The sequence below is a fragment of the Vombatus ursinus genome, unplaced genomic scaffold (assembly GCF_900497805.2).
Source record: "Vombatus ursinus unplaced genomic scaffold, bare-nosed wombat genome assembly UNPS02000580.1, whole genome shotgun sequence".
Taxonomy (NCBI): domain Eukaryota; kingdom Metazoa; phylum Chordata; class Mammalia; order Diprotodontia; family Vombatidae; genus Vombatus; species Vombatus ursinus.
The window spans coordinates 14,951,642-14,971,519 of record NW_020940358.1 but is presented as its reverse complement, the minus strand read 5'-3'; positions in this window follow the sequence as shown (position 1 = coordinate 14,971,519).

Below are 19,878 nucleotides of genomic sequence, written 5' to 3'. Positions count from 1 at the left end.
TTTAGGACACCCACCATTAATTGACCCTATCTTCTCTAATCAGGTTGATGTAATCATAGAAGATAAGGAGCAGGCAATTGAGGCAATAAAATGTTGGTGGTCAAAAGGAAATGTGAAGAAGGGCTTGTTACCCTTTATTAGTTGTGGGAAAAGTTCTGTGGTAGAATTAGAAAGCAGCTAGTCATTGGATGGTCAAGGATCAGCTATGCCCTTAAAGTCCTTTTTAAAAGCAAGATGTGCTCTCTAAGGTAGGAGTGAAGGCAGCAGAAAATTCCTACCGATCTTGACCCCCATTGGGTGAGAAGAGGTATGGAAGAATCCAGCCCTTGAGAGGGAGCCACCCACACTGGAGGGTGGCCTGGGGAAGCCTTATTTCTTCTGATCACTCCTCCCACCCCAAGGCATTTTTTGGTGGAGCTACTCCCTCAGTAGGATAACCATTTTAGTAGGGAGTTGAGGCAGGAGACAGCTTTTAGGAGTGTTATTTCCAGTAGTCCAGAAGAGAGCTAGACCTGACTGTCAGGATTGAACTGTATAGAGGAACAGACTACTGAGACCAGCTGAGTAATCTGCCCAGCAGAGACACTGGGGACCAACATGAAGATACAGTGAGAAAGGAAAGGATATTGATGCCCTGTAGTGCTGAAAGAATAAGTTGGTGTTCACCCATGTTCCTTACATGTGTGCCTCCCTCAATTGGTATATTCAATGTGCCTACCTTCTCCCTCATGTGTGTATACTCTGAGAGAATGTGTTTATAGAGGGAGGGGGATGTTTTTTCACTATTTATCTTGAGATGCCATCTCAGTAATGCCTTTGCTTTGAGCTAATTATGACTGAGACAAACATGTCCAAAATTGACCTTGTTATCTTTCCCCCTAAGCCTTCCCCTATTCTTAACTTCTCTATTACTGTAGAAGGCAATGACATTCCCCTAGTTCCTTAGGCTTACTATCTCTCACCCCACATATCCAGTCTATGGCCAAAGCTTGTCGATTTCACCTTTGCAAAATCTCTCAAATATACCCTCTTCTCTCCTCTGACATGGCCACCACTCTGATGCAGGCCCTCATTACATTGTGGCCCTCATTACATTACATTTAATGAGACTATTGAAATAGCCTGTTGGTTGGCTCTCACTCCAATCCATCCTCCATTCTGCTACCAAAATAATTTTCCCAAAGGGAAAGTCTGACCATATGTCATCCCTCCACTCAGTAAACTCCAATGACTTTCTATCACCAACAGGTTCAAATACAAAATTCTTTGTTTGGCATTCAAAGCCCTTCATAATCTACTCCTCTCCTACTTTTCCAGTCTGCTTAACCCCACACCTTACTCCCAAACACATACTTATTGATCCTTTAACACTGACCTCTTGACTGTTCCATTAATAATGCATTACATCTGTCTGCTCAGGGTATCTTCTCTGGCTGTCCCCCCTTATGCCTGGAATATTACCCTTCCTCATCTCCCCATCTCAGCTTCCTCAAGTCCCAACTAAAATCTTATCTACAGGAAAGCCTTTCCCAACTCCCTCTAAATTCTAATGCCTTCCCTCTTTTAATTATTTCCTATTTATTCTGCATATAGCTTGTTTGCACACATTTGTTTACTAGTTGTCCCTCCCATTAGATTGTGAGCTCCCTGAGGGCAAGGGCTGTTTTTTACCTCTTTTTGTGTCCCCACTGCTTAGCCCTGTGCCTGACACATAGCAGGTACTTAATAAATGTTTATTCTCTGATTGATAGGGGCTCATGAACTATTGTTTTAGGCAAGGGAAATTCCAGAGTATCTTGAACCTGGAGACCAAAACAGAGAATGTAAGTGGGGTGGGCTAACACTGCAAGGACTGCTATACAGAGAAGGAGATTGAAGCTTGATGTAAGGAAAAACTTTTTCACAAATAAAGTTGCCTTGAAGTAGAATGGACCACCTTATCAGGTCATGTGTTAGAGGTCTTCAAATCCCCTACTTATCAAAGATTCTGTAGAGGGGATTCCTACATGTGATCACATTAGACTAGAGAACCTCTAAGAACATATGATTCTGTGAACTGTGCCTTTCAGAAACAGGCAGAGATTGGAAAAGAGACACCATTGCAAACTTAGAGAACAGCGTGAGTAAGAGCACAGAAAGTGGCAGAAAACATAGTATGTGTTCTAGGGTTCATCAGTTGTCTAATTTGGTTGGAGAAGAGTAATGTGATACAAGAATCATAGAACACAGAGATCATTTAGTCCTGCTGACTACTGAAAGGAAGTGACTGTCCAGAGTAACATGACTAGTAGGTAACAGAGCCAGGATTTGAACCCAAGTCTTCTGACAGCAAATACAGTGCTTTTTTTTTTTTTCAATGTAACATACCATTTCCAGTTTGGAGTTTTATTGTGAGGGTCTTCAGTGGTGGGTAGACATTGGGAAGCACAGATTTTTGAGCAGTGCATACACAATCATATATTGATAATATGCTGAATGTAAGGCACTGTGCCAAGGGCTGAAGTGATTTAAAAACCTGATCGGGCCAAAGTTATAATGGAGAAATCCAGGAAGTAGGAATCAGGATGCCTAAGTTCTCATTTTAGCTCAAACTGTCCTGAGGAGTTTCAAGGGTAAAAGGAAGTTATGGTCCCTTGGATCCATATAACCAATCATTTAAAGAGTTTTGGAATAAAGATCCCTGATAAAAGATTGGAAAGGGAATACAAATTGATAATCAGAACTACCTAAAGTTGAAGAGGACTTTCTAACCCTGAGTCAGACAGAGCCTTGAGACAGGGTCTTGGATCATGCTAGAAGAAATTAGTTCAAAAGGCACACGAAATAACTGGTTGACCTCTGTGTTACAAAACAGCTTAGTTTCTGACAGACCTCTCTCACAGCTAAAGTTTTACCCTAGTCCAATGACTAAGTGTGTGGAGGCCTAACTTTCTCAATAAAGAATTAAAGCTTAGCTTCTGATCTATAAATTACAACAAATAGAGATGGAAGAGCCAACTCACCCTTCATGGCAAAGAGTTAGCGCCTTAGCTGAAGACTACAACTGGGGCTCAATAGGTGGCAGCAGTGAGAAGAATGCAACACAGAGAGCAAGAGAAAGCCCTAGGTCGCAGCAAAGATGTAATGTGGTGACACCAGCTTAGTGAGAACAGCACAGTGACATGAGCAGAAGACATGGGCAGCCTGGCAGCATTGGAGACATGGACTATGTTTCCGTGTATGTATGAGAAATAGGTGTTCCCTACAGGTGTATGGACTGGCCACACACATTTCTTTTACGTATCATCACTAATATGTGGTGCTGATGTGTGTCTACTCTTCCTACTGATGTTAGGTGTATTTGTGGTAGAGTGTGCCCCTGACTTATGGGAAGAAATTCTATAGCTACCTTTCTTAAAATGTTATTTCATTAAATGCTTTTGCTTTGAACTAATTGTGTCTTCTGAGCAGTAAAATAAACCAAAAAGGAGCAGCACACTAGTGGAGGTTTATAAATTATGGTGTTAGGAGTACAGATCCACAAGGTACCCTATAACCTAGAAGGAACAGCTGCCCTCTGGGGACCCAACCTGTCACTGTTGAATGTGAGTTTTTTAAACAACTGAGAGGGATATTAGACTTACTACCCTTAGCTCTCTCTCTCTCTCTTTTTTTCCTTAAAGAACCATAGCTCACTGTGGACATCTATTGAACTTTTAACTAGTTAAAACTTTACCTCTTTTCCACAGTATGTCAGTAGTGAGGAAATTGGCTAATAAACACATCTGACCACTTTCTCTTCCCCCCAAACCTATTCTAGAAGTTGGAAGGCATCAACCTGCTGATCCAGGGAAAAGAAGATCACTCTTCATGCTGCAAAGAGAAGGCCAGGGTCCATTGAAATTCATTCTCAAAAATCCACAGAGCCATCTGGACAGTTTGGGGAGATGACCAATTAGAATTTTATGGGTAAGAGTTGGGTTAATAGACCCTCTTTACCTCATTAAAAACCTCATTTCTCCCTCTACATTTCATTCAGCTAGGTAGAAACTTAGCAGAAGCCATCCTGTGCTTAGAATTATAAAATTTAAGAATGAGACCACAAAGACCATCTTCCTTCAACAACCTCTTAGTTTTACAAATGAGGAAATTTAGCCCCACAGAGACAGTCATATTCTTCCCCTGCCTCAGATTTATTATTCATTTATTTATTTTTAACATTGTTTAAAAAATTTTTTGTTCTGAATTCTCTCCCTCCCCCCTGCCTCTCCCCACGCAGTGAGAAGACAAGAAACATGATATCAATTAAATATCAATTAAATCATGCAACACATTCTCATCTTAGCCATTTTGCAAAGAAATAAAAAAGCAAGAAAAATAGAAAAAGTGGAAAAAAAGATGCTTCAATCTGCACTCAGACTCTACTAGTTCTTTCTCTGGAGGTGGATAACATTTTTCATTATACATTCATCAGAATCATCTAGGATCAGCTAAGTCATTCACAGTTGATCATTATATAATATTGTTGTTCCTGTATAAAATGATCTCCTGATTCTGCTCACTTCACTTTGCATCAGTTCATGTAAGTCTTCCCTGTTTTTTCTGAAACCATCCTGCTTGTCATTTTTTTGTATTACAATAGCATTTTATCACAATCATATACGACAGCTTGTTCAACTGTTCCTCAATTGATGAACATCCCTTCAATTTCCAAATCTTTGCCACCAAAAAAAGAGCTGTTATAAATAATTTTGTACAAATAAGTCCTTTTTCCTTTTCTCTGATCTCTTTGGGATACAGACCTGGTAGTAGTATTGCTAGATCAAAGGATATGCACAGTTTTATAGCCCTTTAGGCATAGTTCTAAATAATTCTTCAGAATGTTTGGATCAGTTCAACATTTGTCATTTTCCTTTTTTGTCATATGAGCTGAACTGGTGGGTTTGAAGTGGTACTTCAGAGTTATTTTAAGTTGCATTTCTCTAATCAATTGTAATTTAGACCATTTTTTAATGTGACTAATGGCAGCTTTGATTTCTTCTTCTGCAAACTGCCTGTTCATATCCTTTAAACATTTATCAACTGGGAAATGACTTGGAACTTGGGAAAAGCTTGGAACTTTGGGTTTATCAAACACTAGAATACTATGGTCCTTTACTCCGTGTATTGTGTACCTAATCTATTCCACTGATCCACCACTGTATTTCTTAGCCTGTACCAGGTTGTTTTGATGATTACCACTTAGTAATCAGTTTGAAATCTGGTACTGCTAGGTTACCTTCATTGATTCTTCTTTGATTTTTCTTCATTGATTACCTTGATATTCTTGATCTTTTGTTTTTCCAGATGAATTTGGTTATTATTTTTTCTAGCTCTATAAAATAATTTTTGGTAGTTTGATTGGTATGGCACTGAATAAGTAAATTAATTTAGGTGGAGTTGGCATTTTTATTATATTGGCTCAGCCTACATAAAGCAATTAATATTTCTGCAGTTGTTTATATTTGTCTTTGTGTGAAAAATGTTTTGTAATTGTGTTCATATCATTCCTCGGTTTGTCTTGGCAAGTAGACTCTCAAGTGTTTTATGTTGTCTGTAGTTATTTTAAATGGAATTTCTCTTTCTATCTCTTTCTGCTAGACTTGGTTACCAATATATAGAAATACTGATGATTTATGTGGCTTTATTTTACATTAAAAACTTTGCTAAAGTTGTTAATAGATGTTAATTGTTAGTTTTTTCTCTAGCATTATCTGAGTATACCATCATAATTTGCCAGGAATGGTAGTTTCGTTTTCTCATTGCCTGTTCTAACTCCTTTAATTTCTTTTCTTGTTTTATTGCTATAGCTGGCATTTCTAGCAAAGCATTAAATAATAATGCTGATAGTGGACATCCTTACTTCACCCCTGATCTTATTGGAAAGGCTTTTAATTTATCCCCATTATAGCTAATGCTTGCTGATGATTTTAGATAGATACTACTTATCATTTTTTAAGGAAAGCTCCATTTATTCCTATGCTTTCTAGTGTTTTTAAAAGGAACAAGTGTTGTATTTGTCAAAAGTTTTTTCTGCATTTATTGAGATAAGTATATGATTTCTCTTGTTCTTGTTATTGATGTCGTCAATTATGCTGCTAATTTTCCTAGTATTGAATCAACCCTGCACTCCTGGAATAAATTCCATATGGTCATAGTATATGATCTTTGTGATATGTTGTTATAATCTCCTTGTTAGTATTTTATTTAATTTTTTTTACATCAATGTTCATTAGGGAAGTTGGTCTGTAGTTTTCTTTCTATGTTTTTGCTCTCCATGTTTTAGGTATCAGCAATTTATTTGTGTTATAGAAGAAATTTGGTAGGACTTTTTCTTTGCCTCTTTTTTGAAGTAGTTTATATAGTATTGGAATGAATTACTCTTTAAATGTATGGAAGAATTCACTTGTGAATCCATCTCGTCCTGGGGATTTTTTTCTTAGGGATCTCATTGATGACTTGTTCAATTTCTTTTTCTAGGCTACGGTTATTTAAGTATTCTATTTCCTCTTTTGTTAATCTGGTCAATTTATATTTTTATAACTATCCATTATACTTAGATTGTTGTATTTATTGGCATATAATTAAGGAAAATAGCTCTTAATAATTGTTTTAATTTCATTTTCATTAGTAGTACATTCACTCTTTTCATTTTTGATACTAGTAATTTGATTTTCTTTCTTTTTTAAATTAAATTAACCAATGGTTTTATCTGTTTTATTGTTTTGTTTGTCACAAAACCATTTACTACTTTTATTTATTGGTTCAATGACTTTCTTACTTTTAATTTTATTAATCCTTTGATTTTCAGAATTTCTATCTTGATGTTTCATTGGGGAGCTTAAATTTGCTCCTTTTCTAGTTTTTTTTAATTACATGCCCAATTTATTGATCTTCCCTTTCTCTACTTTATTAATGTAGGTGTTTAGAGATTTAAATTTTCCCCTAAATACTGCTTTGGCTGCATCCCATGAATTTTGATATATTGTCTCCTTATTATCTTTGATGAAATTATTGATTATTTATATGATTTATTCTTTGACCCAATCATTCTTTAAAATTAGATTATTTTATTTTCTAATTAGTTTTTAATCTATGCTTCTATGATCTTTTATTGAATATAATTTTATGCATTATGGTTTGGAAAGGATGCATTTAATATTTCTGCTTTTCTACATTTGTTTGTGAGGTTTTTATGCTCTAATACATGGTCAGTTTTTGTGAAGGTGCCATGCACAACTGAGAAAAAGGTATGCTCCTTTTAATTCTCAGTCAGTTTTCTGCAGAGGTGTATCCTATTTAACTTTCCTCAAATTCTATTCATCTCCTTAACTTCTTTCTTACTTATTTTATGGTTAGATTCATCCAGTTCTGAGTGGAGAAGTACATTCCATTCACATTTATAGTTATGATTACTAACTGTGTATTTCCTTTCATTCTATTTCTTTCCAGTTTCTTCTTCTTCTTCTCCTCCTTCTTTCCATCTCTTTCTCCTCCCCTGTTACTTCTCAAAAGTCCATTTTGCTTCTGACCACTGCCTTCCTTAATCCACTCTCCCTTTTATCATCCCTTTTATCCCTTTCCCTTTCTATTTCCCTGTTGAGTAAGATAGATTTCTATACCCAACTGAGAGTGTATGTCATTACCTCTTTGAATGAATTCCAATGGGAGTGAGGTTTAAGCATTGCTTGCCACCCTTCCCATTTTTCCCTCCATTGTAAAAGCTATCCCTTACATGCCTCTTTTATGTGAGATAATTTCCCCCGTTTTTCCTCTCCCTTCTCCCAGTGCACCCCTCTTTCTCATTCTTTTTTTGGACATCATCTCATCATAGTCAACTCACTCATGCCCTCTGTCTATTTATGCTGCTTCTAACTGCCCTAGTAATGATAAAGTTCTTAGGAGTTAGTAAGTATCATCCTCCCATATAGGAATGTAAATATTTAAACACATTAAATCCCTTATGATTTTTCTTTCACATTTACCTTTTTATACTGTCCTTGAATCTTGTGTTTGGATGTCAGATTTTCTATCTGGTGCTGCTTTTTCATCAGGAATGCTTGAGAGTCCTCTATTTCATTAAATTTCCATTTTTCTCCGAAGGATTATACTCAGCTTTCTTGGGTATGTTATTTTTGGTTGCATTCCTAGCTCCTTTGCCTTCTGGAATATCATATTCTAAGCCCTCAGCTCCTTTAATGTAGAAGCTGCTAAATCTTGTGTGATCCTGACTGTGGCTCCATGATATTTGAATTGTTTCTTTCTGACTGTTTGCAGTATTTTCTCCTTGACCTGGGAGCTTTGGAATTTGCCTATAAAATTCCTGGGAGTTTTTATTTGGGATCTCTTTCAGGAAGTGATTGGTAGATTCTTTCAATTTCTATTTTACCCTCTTGTTCTAGGATATAAGGGTAAATTTCCTTCATAATTTCTTAAAATATGATGTTTAGTCTCCTTTTCTGATCATGGCTTTCAGGTAGTCTAGTAATTCTTAAATTATCTCTCCTCAACCTATTTTCTAGGTCAGTTGTTCTTCTCATGTGGTATTTCAAATTTTATTTTATTCTTTTCATTCCTTTGACTTTATTTTATTGTGTCTTAGATCTCAGAATGATTAGCTTCCATTTGACCAACTGTAATTTTTAAGGAATTAGTTCCTTTAGTGTGTTTTTGTACCTCTTTTTTTTTATTTGACCAGTTCTTCTCTTTAAGTAGTTCTTCTCTTCAGTGAATTTTTGTGTTTCTTTTACCATTTGGCCAATTCTGTTTTTTTAAGGTGCTATTCAGTATTTTTTGAGGCTCTTTTACCAAGCTGTTAATTCTCTTTTTATCATTTTCTTGCATCATTCTCATTTCTTTCCCCAATTCTCTCTTCTCTCTCTCTCCCCCTCTCTCTCTCTCTCTCTCTCTCTCTCTCTCCCCCCCTTCTCTTCCCCCCATCTCTCTCTCCCCCTCCTTCCCACCCCCCTCTCTCTTATTTGATCTTTAAAATTCTTTTTGAACTCTTCCAGGGATTCTAATTCATACTTTTTTTTTCCTGTGAGGCTTTGCTTGCACCTGATTTTACATCAATGTCTTCTGAGTTTGTGTTTTGTTCCACCAAAGTAGATTTTTATGGTCAGGTTCTTTTTTGTTGTTGTTTGCTCATTTTCCCAGCCTATTTCTTAACTTTTAACTTAATGTTAAAGTTGGAATATGCTCTTGGGGTGGAGGGGACTCTATCCCAAGTTTCATGTTTTTTGTGCTGCTGTTGTTAGAGCTAGTCCAGAAGGTTTGCAAGTTTTTGGTACTTCCAAAGTGGTATGATCCAAGGAGAGGTGTGGTTACTGCTCTCCTGGCCTGTGGTCAGGTCTTTACTCAGGCAGGGACTTTGCTCCCCTGTAGCTGCAAGTGTTAGTGCTCTTCTTGGCCTGGAACTGTGACCAGATCCTCTCCTATCCTGTTGCTGCAAGTGCTAGTGCTCGTCTTTGGCCTGGCACTGAGTATGGACAATGCAAGAGGGTCCTGCACCCAGGGACACCAAAGGGTTCCCTACAATCTCTTTCTGACCAGTTGTCCAAACCCCTTACTGTCTCTACTGTCTTACCCCTACCATTTGTTGTCTCTGCCACTCCAGAATTTGATTTAAGGCATTATTTAAAGTTGTTTGGAAGGGAATATTGGGAGAGTTCAACCAAGCTGCTGCCTGTACTCCACCATTGTGTTCTGCTGTGAGACAGTCACTTTCCAAGAATACATGAAAGCAAATGGCAGAGGAAGGATTTGAGCCTAAGTGCTCTGACTCCAAATCTCACTAAACCGGGCTTCTTACACAGACCAGAAAAGGTACATGAATTTTAGAAAATATTTTGACAACTATGTACATAATACACATGTATATTTGTATGTATGTATGTATGTATGTATGTAAGTGTATATGTGTATACACACACACACAAACACACACACATACACATGCATGCACATTTGTCACTCCATCCAGACAACTGGAAAGAGGACAGTCAGAATTCTGTTGGCAGGATCTGAGCTGGAGCCTCTTCTACCAATCCATTATTTCACCTCTTTCACATTTCAAAGAAGATCTGGGATTTGGGAAATGGTTAGTTGCCATGTATCCCTGCCTCCTCCCCAAGTGCCCTGTCTGGAATGCATTCCTGGGACTGCAGCATAGCATTGACACTCCGTGTTTATAGAGTCATTTCCCTCTTGCCCATTTGGTGACGTGTCCATGTTTAAAGCAGGCAAGAGCTGCTGAGATCCACTAGCTGCTGAAGCTGCTGCTGTTGATGGGGAGATCGGGCTAGACCTCTGTTAGAAAACAGCCTTGACTTTTAAAGGAGTACGACCTAAATCCTAGTGTATACGTTGCATCTTGTGTTGCTTTTGGGGTTCTTTGAAATTTGTTCAGACTTAGAAGAAATGTGCCCTTTTCTAGAAGTGTTGAAGAGGAGGGGGGAGTAGTTATGGTACATAATGAGGAAAGCCAAGGTCAGTGGTTGAGACTCTGTCTTTATTAGTTTCTGCCTCCTCTATGGCCTCACCGCATCTTTAGGGCTCCTCCCCTGCCTGGCTTGGCCTTTCTTCTCTAGTGGCTTCTCAGTCTTAATTCAAATAAACAACACTATCTTATAGTGACACAGCATTTGAAGATTTTCATTCCATTTCCCCATCTTATTATCTCCATGTCCTTGCCTTAGATGAGAGATCATTAGATTTGAAGTCAGAAAGTATGGGTTTAATCTCCAGCTCTGGTACTTCCTTGTTGTGTGACCCGGGGCAAGTCGTTAGCTTTCTCTGGACCTCAACTTCTTAATCTACAAAACGAGGGGGTTGGACTTGATGGGAGGTTCCAACTCTAAATACTAGGAAGCTTGGGAGATGAAAATACCATGATGGGGGGCAACTAGGTGGTGCAGTGGATAGAGCTCTGGCCTTGGAGTCAGGAGGACCTGAGTTCAAATCTGACCTCAGACGCTTGATGCTTACTAGCTGTGTGACCCTGGGCAAGTCACTTAACCCTGATTGCCTCATCTAAATAAAATAAAATACCTTGATGGGGTGAAATTGGTTATGTGGTGGTACTGTCCTCTTTTCATAGGATCATAGACTTCAAGATGAGAGGAAACTTAGAGCCCATTGAATTCAATCCCCTTGTTTTATAGATGAGAAAATAGAGGACCAGAGAGGGGAAGTCACTTGCTCAGAGTCACACAGCTGGAAAGTACCTCAAAGGGGATTTGAATCTATGTCTTCCTGACCAAGTCCAACCATTTCATGCTTTTCAAAGTGCTGTCACATACATTACATCATTCCATTCTCCCAACAACTCTGTGAAGTTGGCAGGACAGATAATATTGATATTAATTATTGACATTTATTATTTATCATCCCAGGTGCCTTATAATATCTGATATCATTTAATATTAAAGAGGGTTTTGTGGAGATTGAATGAAATGTCTGATAAAGTGCTTTGAAGATGGTAAAACCTGAATATCTTAAGGGGTTGTTGGTTGGCAAGGAAACTCAGTGGAGAAGGGGTCAGAAGAAACATGTTCCAGTGCAGTGTGGCTATTGATCAGTCACTTCCCCTTTCTGAGGCTCAGTTTCTTCATCATCAAGATGGGATAATAATTTTGCCCCACCTAGCTCACAGGGTGGTAAATGATATATGGGAAGCTATTTTTCAGGTTGTAAAAGCTGGATAAATATAAGGAGCTATTACTGTTCTCACCTGACATGTGAGAAAACTGAGCCCTAGACCAACTAAAGAACTTGCCCAAAGTTACATACCTACTGAGTGGTATCACCAGGACTAGACTTGAGGCCTCAATTCCTATCTGTCAATTAATTCAATAGATATTTACTAAATGCTCACTGAGGAAAGTACTTTGCAGACCTTAAAATGCTAGCCAAATGTGAGTTATCATTATTATTATAGGGCTCTGGAGGAGATACAAAGTTAGAGAAAATACATAACATATTGCTTATTGAATGCCAATATAATGACAGAATGTCAGAACCGGGAGATCACCTAAATCAACCTCCTCATTTCACCCCTGACGAAACTGAGGCCCAGAGAGGGAAAGTGATTTTTAACACAGTTAATAAATGGCAGAGCAAGTATCCAAGTCTGACTCCAAGTCCAGCAAGCTTTACGTTTTACCACAATGCCTCTCTGTTGTATCCTAAATCCCCCAATAAAGGTTTCTTATTTTGGAGAATTGGGCATCTGTATTCATTTATTCATTCAGCAAGCATTTATTAAATGCCTACTATGTGCCATGCCCTCTGCTAAGGATACCAAGAAAAAAACCTGCCAAACAATTCCTTTCCTCAAGGATCTTCCATTTGACTGTAGGGGCAGGTCTTTAGATAAGTAAGTACAACATTTATATGAAGTAAATGGGTGGCTCAGTAGATAGAGCACTGGGCCTGGAGTAAGGAAGATTCATCTTTCTGAGTTCAAATCTAGCCTTAGACACTTACTAGCTGTGTGACCCTGGGCAAGTCACTCAACCCTATTTTCCTCAGTTTCCTCATCTATAAAATGGACTGGAGAAGGAAATGGCAAACCACTCCAGTATCTTTGCCAAGAAAACCCCAAAAGGGGTTACAAAGAGTCAGACCCAACTGAAATAACTGATCAACAACAAATACAGAAGTTGGGTATGGTGGTGCATGTGGGTTATCTTGGGTCCTGGGGAGGCTGAGTTGGTAGATCACATCAGTTCAGGAATTTTGAGCTGCAGTGAGTACCAGCTTGCCCACAGAGGGACAAACCAGCCCAGGTTGGAAATAGAATGGGTCGAAGTGTTCATACTAATCAGTAGTGAGATTGGGCTGTGAGTAGCTCCTGGGCTGCCATCTCATTTCAGATTAGGAAGAGCCAGTTTTTGTTTTTTTTTTAAACTAAAAAGACCCAAGTAAATACAGAGTTATAGACAGAGTGATATTTAGAGCAGGTGGAGAAGGAAGGCCTTAACAAGCAGGGAAATCATAAAGGACCTCATATAGGTGACCCTGGAACTGGGTTTAAAGGAAGAGAGGTATTCTAAGAGGTAGAGCTGAAGAGGGAGGGAATTCTGGGAATGCAAAGATATAATCTATAGTGAGTAGTAAATAGGCCAGTTTGGCTGATGTGGACAGCAGTGGAGGGGAATAAGGCACACTAAGCTTCCAAAGGTAGGCTGGGGCCAGGTTATGAAGGACTTTTAATGACAAATGGGAGATTTTTTTTATTCTATCCTCAAGACAGTAGGGAGCCACTGTCATTTCTTTCTTTGAGCTGGGGAGTGACATGGTCAGATCTATGCTTTAGGAGTGTCCATTTGGCAGCTATGCAGAGAACGGACAGGAGAGGACAGAAACTGGTGGCTGGAAGACCAATTAGGAAGCTATGGCAGCAGTCCAGGTGAGAAGCTCTGAAGGCCTGAATTTGGCTGATCCCCTTATGAGTGGAGAGGAGGGCATGGAAGTGAGAGATGGGGAGGCAGAATGGAAAAGATTTGGTGGCTGACTGGCTGTAGGAGGTGAGGGAGAGGGTGACTCTGAGGCTGCAGATTTAGGTGCAAACATATCAAAGCTCACGGGGTCTCTCCAGGACTCTGCTTATCCCCTCTGTCCTCTTTTAATTCCTTTTAAGTGACATGCTATTGGCCACTTGTAAAATGATCAGATTTGGCAAGCTAGCAAAAAGAATACAAGACAGGAAAAGGGACAAGAGAAATCTCCCTGTTCTCCAGAGCCTCCCATTTTCATAATGATAAGTTACAGCATCAGTTAAGTCCTGTGGCTTCACTTTTGCAAATCTTTTATTTTAGATTTTGTGCCGCTAATACATGGCCAATGTTTCCTAGGTAACCAACATGCCTGGTGCAGGCTGTACCACATCTTAATGTTAAAACAATTAGAAATCTAATTTGGGCCCCTTCACTTTTTTTTTTTAAAAGGTCTTTGTATCATTTTAAACATTTAATTAAAAATGTGATTGGGATACCTATCCAGGGTGTATACAGCATATACTGCTTTGTATACATTGGGGAACAGGCACCATCCCCCAGCACATCATTCCTCAATAATAAAAATACATTTCTAAAAGCTCTGTAAGAAACAAGTCATTCAGTTCACAGAGGACACGACAAATCAATTACATCTGTGGGTGGGTCCCTGAGGACGTCTAGCCATCTGCTGGTAATGAGTTTAAACCTCAGTGCTAGGTGTGAAAAGAAAAAAAACGAAAAAAAATCAGGCAGGGTAGCCAGGCTAAGTTTCTGGGATTCAGGAAAAGGGGTGTCTTCAAGACAGGCTAGCTGCTTACTAATATGCTTTGCACTTCGTGCCTGGATTTTTGAAATTGCTTCCTAACCTGCCTCTTAGTTTCCAGGCTTTCCCCTATCTAGTCCATTTTGTGTATTTACCTAATCACTGCTTTCTGATATCAGACTCTCCTATCTGGAATCTCTCCAGTGACTTCCTGTTACTGACGTATCCTTATTCGGAGAAAGTTAAAATTCCTGTGCCTGACACTTAAGTCTGTTCCACAATGAAAATATTCTAGCTCCCTTGTCTGTTGACCCCTCAAGCTTACAAAGCATTTTTCTTGCAACAGTTCTTCAGAATAACTAGGTAAGCATTAGCCCCGTTTTACAAATGAGGGAACTGAAGCTCAGAGGTGAATCGACTTGCCTTTGGTCAAACAGCTAATTGAATTCAGATCGCCCGACTCTTAACACCATCGGTTTTCCCCTATACTATGTTGGGCATATTGTTGATGTTGAGATACGGAAGCCTATATATGTTGCGCTGTGAAAGTGGATAAACTCCTTTCCTTCTCTGACCTTCATTTCATTCTATGACCTAAAATGGAGTTCATTACCTTTTCCTATGAGCCCTCCCCGCATCCTATCTTTCATATTACCGAGGGCACCAACATCTTCCTAGTAACCTAGGCTCATAACTTAGGTATCATCATTCACTCCTCACACCCTCACCCCCCAAACCCAATATCCAATCTGTTGGCAAGGCTTGTTGATGTTACTTTTCTAGCACGTCTTAATTTTGCCTTTGCAACATTTCATTCCCTGTTCTCTTCTCTGATACTGTCACCATTCTGGTTCAAGGTACTTATCACATCTGGCCCGACTATTGCAATACTGGCTGGTTGGTCTCCCTGCCTCAAGTCTCTCTCCACTCCAGTCCACTCTCTCCATTCAGCTGTCAAACTGATCTCCCTGAAGTACAGACTTGACCATGTCACCCCACATCATCGTGTTTATTATTCAGTAAACTTCAGGATCAAATGGAAAATCCTCTGCTTGGCATTCAAAGCCCCTTTCAACCTGGCCCCCTCCTACCTTTCCAGTCTTCTTAAACCTTACTCCCTCCCCAGCCCCTCTTTGTCCTTCCCCAGCCACCTCTCCCCTTCCCACCCCTGTCAATGCTCTGTCATCCAGTGACATTGGTCTCCTGGCTATTCCTGGGACAGCACTCTCCATTTCTTGATTCTGAGCATTTTCTTTGGCTACCTTGGTTTCCTTCAAGTCCCACCCTCTTTAAGAAGGCTTTCTTAATTCCTTTCAATGATAATGCCTCCCCTTTGTTGCTTATTTCCAATTTACTCTGTGTATATTTTGTTTGTACATAATTGTTTGCATGTCATTTCCTCCACTAGACTTGAAGCTCCTTGAGAGCAGAGACTGTCTTCTGCATTTCTTTGAATTCACAGCTCTCAGCACAGCTCCTGGCACAGAGTAGGTGCTTAATAAATACTTTTGACTTGTTCCTTGACAGCAGGGACTGTTTCTTTTTCTTTCTTTCCATCTCCAGAGCCTATCACAGTGCCTGTGGTATAGTTGACACTTCATAAATGCTTGCTGATTGGTTACTGATTGCCTGTAGCACCTAGCACATAGTAGGTGTTTCAAAATTGCTTGTTGAATTGAATCGAATCCAAGGTTAAAAAATGGGATTGGACCAGAATGGCGCCCCACCCTGCTCTGTTCTGTGTTTTGTTCCAACTCTGATGTTTTATGTTCCCTTCCAGCTCTGACATCCTGTTTTCTAAGGTCTTTTCTTGTTCTGACATTCTCTAAGTCCAGGAATCTGTGATCCTCACGTAGTTTGAAATGGTTGCTCTCTCCACATGTGACATCAAGTTGTGTAGGTCCAAAAGGGAAAGCTGACCCAAAGCCTGCTTCCAGGTTTAGAGAATGAAGTGATCAAAAACATGAGAAAGAAACCAGAGACCAAGATTCATGATATCCCTAGCTGTGCATACTTGCATACACGTGAGTACATGTGTGTATATATATATATATGTGTTTGTGTATGTGCTTGCAATTGTACCATGTGTATTCCTGTTTCACTTTCTGGATCCTGGAAATCACCCTCACTGGGATAACTGTTTTGCAAAATAATCTGCTTTCCCAGTAGAGCCCACAAGTGCCTTTAAAAGAGACCTAGACTCCAGAGCATACGCATATCGTGAGAACATTTATAGACAAAGCAATTTCCTGCCTGGTTGTCCCCAGCATTCCCATTGCTATTACAGAAAGTATTTATGCTTGAATAAGAATGTTCTCTCCTGGTGTCAACTCTTTGGCATTGCCCTGTGTTTGCATCCCTATGGTTCCCTTCCTAAGATATAATAACTGAAAATTGTGCAGCCTTTTATGGTTACAAAGAGCTTAGCATGCATCTTCTTATTGTATTACCCACAGCTAACCTGTGTGATAGGTAAGACAGATATTAATACTTACAGGCCTCTTTCAGATGTGGTTAGGAGGTTAAGTGTTAAGTGTTTTACTGAAAGCCATACCCAATGTAATCTGATTCAACAAATAATTATTAAGGACCTCCTTTTTGCAAGGCACTGTGCTGGGTACTAGGACCACAAGGACAAAAAGGAAATCCCGGCCCCCAAATAGCATCTGAGTTTAGCCCTGAAGGAAGCCAAGGACTCTTATGGCCAACAAGTAGCGGGGCTGGGCTTGGACCCCCTATTCTTCTGACTAGTCCTCTTTCTACTCCGTCATAATACCTTTCTAGCAATAGAGATCTCTTTCTAGCAATATCAAATGCAATAGGAAATAAACAAGCCTTTCTTAAAATTCTATTAGCTAACATTTCTATAACACATATACTACCTACCTCACAACAATAGAGTCAGTATGGTACAGAAGGGTATGTGCTGGAGCCAGCTCATACCAGCTCCAGAGAGAGCTGATTGGTAAAATTTCATTGTGAACATTGCACCTGGAAAATCAGCAAATGTTACAGATCAGGGCTTGAGATATTGTTTTGTTGATTATCTAGACTTAAGAAAATTATAGGAAAATATTAATAATGCAGATTAAATGTGAAAGTGTATTAAAATTGCTCCTCTCATAGAACTGGTTGTTAAACATTAACCTGCACACCTCTAGGTACAGTGGAAAGAACAATGGATTTGGAGTCAGAAAAGTTGGTTTCAAATTCTACAACCACATGTGACCTTAGGCAAGTAACTTAATCTTGGCCTCAATTCCCTCACCTGTAAAATGAGGAGGTTGGACTAGATGTCCTTGAAGACCTCTTCCAGCTTCAAATCTACGATCCCATGAACTCCATTCATTTTAGGTAGTGAGAATGTCATTATCTCCATTTTACTGCCAAGGAAACAGAGACTTAGAGAGAAGAAATGATCTGCCTGCAATCTCACAATTAATGGATGTTGAAACAACATTATGTTTTTTAGACAAAAGCCTAAAAAAAGTGTTAAAATTGCTTATGTGATCTTCTTTCTCTTTGCACTTGGATAAGAGAAAATGTAGACAGTAGGAGGATTCGACTCATAAAAGACTTGAGAATAGGTAGAGAGGAGGTGAAAAGAACTCAGTAACGATCGATGCCCATTGTGGTAATGGTCTCAGAAGTCAGGAGACTTGAGTTCTACTCCCAGCTGTAAACCATCTAGCTATATGTTTTTGGGTAAAACCCTTCCCCTTCTTCCGCTTTAATTTCCTTTTTTTTTTTTGTAAAATGAGGGAGTCAGACTAGTGGAAAGACCTCTTCTAGCTTTCATATTCTGTGAGTCTGTTTTAAGCCCTGAAATCTAACCAGTCAGTTTTGGTCAGAAGCCAAGGATCTCATGGTGAAACCATTGCCAGTGAGATGGGACGCAGATGTTCTGTCCTTTTGTGGAAGACAGTCATAATTCATATTGGTGACAAATGAAAGTATGCTAGTTCCCCACAAATCAACACAACTGTCTTTCAGTCATAGGAACACTGCTCTCCCTGCTTCCAATGAGGCCTGAAGCTTTGTGTGGGGAATTTGGAACTGTTGGACTATTCTTTTTTGGGGGGAAAGATGCCTCCTTGCTCCATCCCTCTGAGTCTTTTGGGAAGAACAGTCAAAAAATTTCAGAATCTGTGTTGAAAGGTATTTGAGAGAGTATCTAGTTCAGCTCACACCTGTACAGATATGCCCTTCTTCTACCTCCCCATCAAAAAGTCATCCAGACTTGAAGAATTGAAGAGTTCCAGACATAAGGGACTCATGGGAGTCCCAAACACAACCTATTCTATTTGGGATAGCTCTGATTTTCCATTCTGTTGAATTGGAATTTGTCTCTACAATTTCAACCTACTGCTCCTAGTTTGGTCTTTGGGGACCCAGCAGAATAAGTCTAATTGTTCTTCTACAAGACAGTGGTTCAAGGGCTTGAAGACACTTTTCAGGTCTTCCTAACTCTCTTCTCCTCTAGATTAAATATCCCCATTCCACTGTCACTCAAATGCATGTGTGCACATACATACATACATGCACAAAAGTCTACTTTCCATAAAAATGTACTCACCTCTGGAAAAGAACTCACAAGCTTTTTTAATAGAACTGTGATCAGAATATGTAGGAAAGCCAGTGAAGAATTACAATATATGCTACTGAACTTGCCTAGGAAACTTAGGAAAACAATTAAATAACTGAGTCCAAAATTGGCTAGGATCCCAGTGCTAACGCAGAGATACGCCTCATGGCACTTGTCAAGAGAAACATGGTCCTTGAGAGGTCAGAATGTGGTTTTGGACATGCTATAAATAGTTTAAGAGAAAATCTTGGGGTTGGTAGAGCAGACACACATAGCTATCAGTTTTCAGGGAGAAGGTGAAAGAGGCAGTGAGCACTGGATTTGGATTCAGAGGACCTCAGTTCAATTTTTGTTGTTTGTTGTTGTTGTTGTTACTACCTATGTGGCCCTGCCCAAGTGTCTGGGCCTCAGTTTCCTCAGCTGAGAAAGTGTAGAATTAGAATCAGGGGTCAGCAAACTACAGGTACCTCCCCACTCCCACCACTTTTTGTGAAGCTAGCAAGATAAGAAAAATTTTCCATTTTAAAAGTTTTGTTTTATTTAAAATTGTAAAAACCATTCTTAGCTAGTGGGCCAGCAGTTGGCCAGATCTGGCCCTTAAGTCATAGCGTGCCATGGTCTGGATGGTCTGAAGGTCCTTTCTACCTCTAGTTCTATAATTCTATGAACATTATCATGGTCAGCAAACACTGAACACCTACTTTGTGGTCTGGGCAAGGACTTGTCCTAGATACAGGGTCTACAGAGAAGTATCATGAGGTCCCTGTCCTCAAGAATCTCCAAGTCTGGTTGAAGAAATAGGACAAAAAGACAAACAGACATTCTTCTCTTCCTGTCTTCATCTCCCTCGATGTCCAATACGAAGCAGCATTTGAGAGGTGATAAATATAAACACTAGGTCTTGGGGTTCAGGAACTTAGAGTCTCAAGTGTTATCAGAAGAAAAGAAACTCTCATGCTTCAGATCTACATCTCCATCATTTTTGCCATCTGCCTTTTTAAACTGACTGATTA